This window comes from Capricornis sumatraensis, chromosome 18 (assembly GCF_032405125.1).
Source record: "Capricornis sumatraensis isolate serow.1 chromosome 18, serow.2, whole genome shotgun sequence".
In the NCBI taxonomy this organism is placed as follows: Eukaryota; Metazoa; Chordata; class Mammalia; order Artiodactyla; family Bovidae; genus Capricornis; species Capricornis sumatraensis.
The window spans coordinates 39,323,958-39,330,990 of record NC_091086.1 but is presented as its reverse complement, the minus strand read 5'-3'; positions in this window follow the sequence as shown (position 1 = coordinate 39,330,990).

Sequence of the window (7,033 nt, the reverse complement as noted above, 5' to 3'; positions counted from 1 at the left end):
TTTCTTTTATATCGGGGTATTGTATTGGAATGAAAACTTTCATCATCTTAATTTAGTGTTTATAACCAAGCACAACCTTATGGGGCCTTTCTGAGACAGATTGCCGCCTCCACCCACTATGTCCTCTACCTGCCTCTTCATAGAAGAACTTCAGCTTCCCAGGCCTTCCCCAAGTTCAAAATAAAAATTTAATCAGAGAAGTGAGAAAATGCAGAAACAGTCAAACAAGACAAAATAATGATTTAGCCATTAAACAAAAGTCAAGGACCTTTAGTTCCTCCTCAGGGGTTATAGATAATGTTATAAACCATATGCTTTGAGCTGTTTTGCAAATACTCAAACTCGCACCACATGGAAGAAGATAAATTGTAGGCTGACCACAGGAACATAGGTCCCAGACTGATATGAATCAGAAGGATGTTGCTGTTAACTGCCACCAACCAATCAGAAGAATGTCCACAGGCTGATCAGGTACCTTGCAACTCTCTCCCTTTACTCCGTCTTTAAAAAACTATCTGAAAGCCATCAGCGAATCTGGGAATCTTCTTTTGAACACTAACGGTGCATGCTTCTTGTTTTGTGTCTGCAATAAATGCTACACTGTCCATGATCTGAGTGTCAATAGATTGGCTTTAATGCATATAGGCAATGGACTCAAGTTTGGTTTGATAATGTATTGACAGTATTATTCTGATATTCAGATTATCCTGATAACCTTCAGACAGAGTAGTTTAGTGTTTAGGAATATGGGTTCTAGAGCCAGAGGCTTGGTTAAACCCCAGCTCTCTTGTTTCCTAGCTTTGTGACACCATATAAATTTAACCTTTTTGTGCCTTAGCATTCTGTTGTTTAACACAGGAATAATAATCATACCTACTTCACAGGTTGGAAGAAAAAAACGAGTTAATATTCGAAGTGCTTATTCAATAAAGCAGAAGTAGATGTTTTTCTGAAACTCTCTTGCTTTTTCGATGATCTAATGGATATTGACAATTTGATCTCTGGCTGCCCTGACTTTTCTGAATCCAGCTTGAACATCTGGAAGTTCATGATTCATGTACTGTTGAAACCTGGCTTGGAGAATTTTGAGCATTACTTTGCAGTGTGTGAGATGAATGCAGTTGTGCCATAGTTTGAACGTTCTTTGGCATTGCCTTTCTTTGGGATTGGAATGAAAACTGACCTTTTCCAGTCCTGTGGCCACTGCTGAGTTTTCCAAATTTGCTGGCATATTGAGTGCAGCACTTTCACAGCATCATCTTTCAGGATTTGAAATAGCTCCACTGGAATTCCATCGCCTCCACTAGCTTTGTTTGTAGTGATGCTTCCTAAGGCCCACTTGACTTCGCATTCCAGGATGTCTAGCTCTACATGAGTGATCACATCATCGTGGTTATCTGGGTCATGGAGGTCTTTTTTGTATCATTCTTCTGTGTAGTCATGCCACCTCTTCTTAATATCTTCTGCTTCTGTTAGGTCCATACCATTTCTGTCCTTTATTGTGCCCATCTTTGCATGAAATGTTCCCTTGGTGTCTCTTAATTTTCTTGAAGAGATCTCTAATCTTTTTCCATTCTATTGTTTTCCTCTCATTTCTTTGCATTGATCACTGAGGAAGGCTTTATTTTCTCTCCACGCTAATTCTTTGGAACTCTGCATTCAAATAGGTATATCTTTCGTTTTCTCCTTTGCCTTTAGCTTCTCTTCTTTGCTCAGCTGTTTGTAAGGCCTCCTCAGACAACCAGTTTGCCTTTTTGGATTTCTTTTTCTTGGAGATGGTCTTGATCACTGCCTCCTTTCAGTGTAATGAACCTTTGTCCAGGTTCTTCAGGCACTCTGTCAGGTCTAATTCCTTGAATCTATTTGTCACTTCCACTGTATAACCTGAAGGGATTTGATTTAGGTCCTAAACGGATGGTCTAGTGGTTCTACCTATCTTCAATTTAAGCCTGAATTTGACAATAAGGAGTTCATGATCTGAGCCACAGTCAACTCCTGGTCTTGTTTTTGCTGACTATATAGATCTCCATCTTTGGTTGCAAAGAATATAATCAGTCTGATTCCAATATTAACCACCTGGTGATGTCCATGTGTAGAGTCTTCTCTTGTGTTGTTTGGAAGAGGGGGGTTGCTATGACCAGTGCGTTCTCTTGGCAAAACTCTGTTAACCTTTGACCTGCTTCATTTTGTTTTCAAAGGCCAAATTTGCAGGTTACTCCAGGTATCTCTTGACTTCTCCAGTCCCCTATAATGAAAAGAACATCTTTTTCGGGTGTTAGTTCTAGAAGGTTATGTAGGTCTTCATAAAACTGTTCAACTTCAGCTTCTTTGGCATTACCTGTTAGGGCATAGACTTAGATTACTGTGATATTGAATGGTGTGCCTTGGAAACAAACAAAAGATGATTCTGTCATTTTTTAGACTGCATCCAAGAATTGCATTTTGGACTCTTACTGACTATGTGGGCTACTCCATTTCTTCTAAGAGATTCTTGCCCACAGTAGTAGATAAAATGGTCATCTGAGTTAAATTCACCCAATGCAGTCCATTTTAGTTTAGTGATTCCTAAAATGTCAATCAATGTTCATTCTTGTCATCTCCTATTTGACTGCTTCCAAATTACCTTGATTCACCTTACCTGCCTCCTGAGAAAGCTGTTTGCACGCCAAGAAGCAACAATTAGAACTGGATATGTAACAACAGACTGGTTCCAAATCAGGAAAGGAGTATGTCAAGTCTGTTCATTATCACCCTGCTTATTTAACTTATATGCAGAATACATCATGCAAAATGCCAGGCTGGATGAAGTACAAGCTGGAATCAAAATTGCCAGGAGAAATACTAATAACCTCAAATATGCAGATGACATCACCCTTATAGAAAGCAAAGAACTAAAGTGTCTTGATAAAAGTGAAGGAGAGTGAAAAAGATGGCTTGAAACTAAACATTCAGAAAACAAAGATCATGGCATCTGTCCCCATCACTTCATGGCAAATAGAGATGGGGGAACAATGGAAACAGTGAGAGACTTTATATTTTGGGGCTTCAAAATCACTGCAGATGATGACTGCAGCCATGAAATTAAAAGACGCTTGCTCCTTGGAAAAAAAGGTTATGACCAACCTAGATAGCATATTAAAAAGCAGTGACACTGTGAACAAAGGTCTGTCTAGTCAAAGCTGTGGTTTTTCCAGTAGTCATGTATGGGTGTGAGAGTGGACTATAAAGAAAGCTGAGCGCCAAAGAATTGATGCTTTTGAACTGTGGTGTTGGAGAAGACTCTTGAGTCCCTTGGACTGCAAGGAAATCCAACCAGTCCATTCTGAAGGAGATCAGTCCTGAATACACATTGGAAGGACTGATGCTGAAGGTGAAACTCCAGTCCTTTGGCCACCTGATGGCGAAGAACTCACTGATTTGAACAGACCCTGATGCTGGAAAAGATTGAGGGCAGGAGGAGAAGGGGACAATAAAGGATAAGATGTGGTTGGATGGCATCATGGACTCAAAGGATGTAAGTTTGAGCAAGCTCTTGGAGTTGGTTCCGGACAGGGAAGCCTGGTGTGCTATAGTCCCTAGGGTTGCATAGTCAGACATGACTGAGCAACTGAAGTGACTATCTCCCTTACTCATCAACCAGAATAACTAACTCCCCCTTCTTTTGGCCTCGTCCCTTTTGGAATATTAGTTCCCTGACCAGGGATTGAAATTAGGCTTTCGGCAGTGAGCACGGAATCCTAACCACTGGGCTGGCTGAGAATTCCCAAATGGCTGGTTCTTGTTCTGGCTAGTGAGCACTCACTAACGTTTGCTTAGTTCAAGTAGTGCTGGCATTCTAAGTGGGAAGCAGCTTTCAGAGAGGAAATCACTGACTGTATAGGCATCTTAAATGTTTACAGTTAGTATGGCTGGAAGAAAACTTACAATTTTCAGAAGTTTTTCAGCCCCATCCTCCAAATGTGTATATATACCTGCTATAGTATACCAACTTCCACAGTTAACATTCAGCTTCATTTACTGCGCTTCTGGTCTCACACTTAACTTTTGGTCTCACATTTAACTCACAAGTCAGATGCATTTAATAAATATTAGTCATCTAAATATTATGCATACCCTGTTTAAAAATTGATTAAGCCGTGGTAAATGCACATGACTGAATAGCATGTAGCTTTATAAAGCAAAGAGGAATATTTCTTTAAAATGCTATGGAGTGGTATTACTAAGTGGAAAGGTGGAAAAGGTATACAGTACTACTTAAGAAAGAGGATAAATGTGTTTGTATAACCTTGTTTGTTTATATTTAAAAAAACTTCAAAAAATGGTTATCTATGGTGAAAGGAGGAGATGGGGGAGCGGAATCAGATGTAGGGGATCAGGATGTAAACTAGACTTCTCTGAATATATGGTGAATTTTGTCCATTGGCTTGGGAATCACATACTACATTATTTCAGTTTTTTAAAAATTAAGATAACATCAAAAATTAAAACTCCTAAAAATCCAAAACAAAATGAAGCAAATTAACTGTAATTGTGTAGCAAGTTGGTGGCTTCAATATACAGGAATGTTTTAGTTACCTTTCAGTTCAGTCACTCAGTCTTGTCTGATTGTTTGCGACCCCATGGACTGCAGCATGCCATGTCTCCCTGTCCGTCACCAACTCCCAGAGCCTACTCAAATTCGTGTCCATCATGTTGGTGATGCCATCCAACCATCTCGTCCTCTGTCATCCCCTTCCCCTCCCGCCTTCAGTCTTTCCCAGCATCAGGATCCTTTGCAGTGAATCAGTTCTTCACATCAGATGGCGAAAGTATTGGAGTTTCAGCTTCAGCATCAGTCCTTTAAATGAATATTCAGGACTGATTTCCTTTAGGGTGGACTGGTTGGATCTCCTTGCAGTCCAAGGGACTCTCAAGAGTCTTCTCCAACACCACAGTTCAAAAACATGAATAATTTGGTGCTCAGCTTTCTTTATAGGCCAACTCTCACATCCATACATGACTACTGGAAAAACCATAGCTTTTACTAGATGGATGGACCTTTGTTGGTAAAGTAATGTCTCTGCTTTTTAATATGCTGTCTAGATTGGTCATAGCTTTTCTTCCAAGGAGCAAGCATCTTTTAATTGCATGGCTGCAGTCACCATCTGCAGTGATTTTGGAGCCCCCCAAAATAAAGTCTGTGACTGTTACCATTGCTTCCCCATCTATTTGCCATGAAGTGATGGGACCGAATGCAATGATCTTAGTTTTCTGAATGTTGAGTTTTAAGCCAACTTTTTCACTCTTTCACTTTCATCAAGAGGCTCTTAATTCTTCTTTGCTTTCTGCCATAAGGGTGGTGTCATCTGCATATCTGAGGTTATTGATTTCTCTCGGCAACCTTGATTCCAGCTCATGCTTCTTCCAGCCCAGCATTTCACATGATGTACTCTGCCTGTAAGTTAAATAAGCAGGGTGACAATATACAGCCATGACATAATCCTTTCCTAATTTGGAATCAGTTATCTTTAAAACACAGTAATTTGGACACCCTTAGTGTGATATCCCCAAGTGCCAAAAGAACTGGAAAGAAATCAACCTCCTTGATACTTACGTTATTACGTTTGAAAATTGAAAAGTATGTAATTAGAAATGAGAATTTTCAGTGTAAGAGAAGAGACGTGAAATTAAGGTAAAAATTTTGTAGTTCTAAATTTGAATAGGAAATAACTCATCCCTTTATGTATATCAGTTCAGTTCAGTTCACTCGCTCAGTCATATCGGACTCTTTGCGACCCCATGAATCGCAGCACGCCAGGCCTCCCTGTCGATCACCATCTCCCGGAGTTCATTCAGACTCACGTCCATCGAGTCCGTGATGCCATCCAGCCATCTCATCCTCGGTCGTCCCCTTCCTCCTCCTGCCCCCAATCCCTCCCAGCATCAGAGTCTTTTCCAATGAGTCAACTCATCGCATGAGGTGGCCAAAGTACTGGAGTTTCAGCTTTAGCATCATTCCTTCCAAAGAAATCCCAGAGTTGATCTCCTTCAGAATGGACTGGGTGGATCTCCTTGGAGTCCAAGGGACTCAAGAGTCTTCTCCAACACCACAGTTCAAAAGCATCAATTTTTCGGCGCTCAACCTTCTTCACAGTCCAACTCTCACATCCATACATGACCACAGGAAAAACCATAGCCTTGACTAGACAGACCTTAGTCGGCAAAGTAATGTCTCTGTTTTTTAATATACTATCTAGGTTGGTCATAACTTTTCTTCCAAGGAGTAAGCGTCTTTGAATTTCATGGCTGTAATCACCATCTGCAGTGATTTTGGAGCCCCCCAAAATAAAGTTTGACACTGTTTCTACTGTTTCCCCATCTATTTCCCATGAAGTGATGGGACCGGATGCCATGATCTTCGTTTTCTGAATGTTGAGCTTTAAGCCAACTTTTTCGCTCTCCTCTTTCACTTTCATCAAGAGGCTTTTTAGTTCCTCTTCACTTTCTGCCATAAGGGTGGTGTCATCTGCATATCTGAGGTTATTGATATTTCTCCCAGCAATCTTGATTCCAGCTTGTGTTTCTTCCAGTCCAGCATTTCTCATGATGTACTCGGCATATAAGTTAAATAAGCAGGGTAACAATATACAACCTTGAGGTACTCCTTTTCCTATTTGGAACCAGTCTGTTCCATGTCCAGTTCTAACTGTTGCTTCCTGACCTGCATACAGATTTCTCAAGAGGCAGGTCAGGTGGTCTGGTATTCCCATCTCTTTCAGAATTTTCCACAGTTTATTGTGATCCACACAGTCAAAGGCTTTGGCATAGTCAATAAAGCGGAAGTAGATGTTTTTCTGGAACTCTCTTGCTGTTTCCATGATCCAGCGTATGTTGGCAATTTGATCTCTGGTTCCTCTGCCTTTTCTAAAACCAGCTTGAATATCAGGGAGTTCACGGTTCACATATTGCTGAAGCCTGGCTTGGAGAATTTTGATCATTACTTTACTTTGCTTTATCTATATGTAGACCACTAAATAATGTCCAAATATCATTT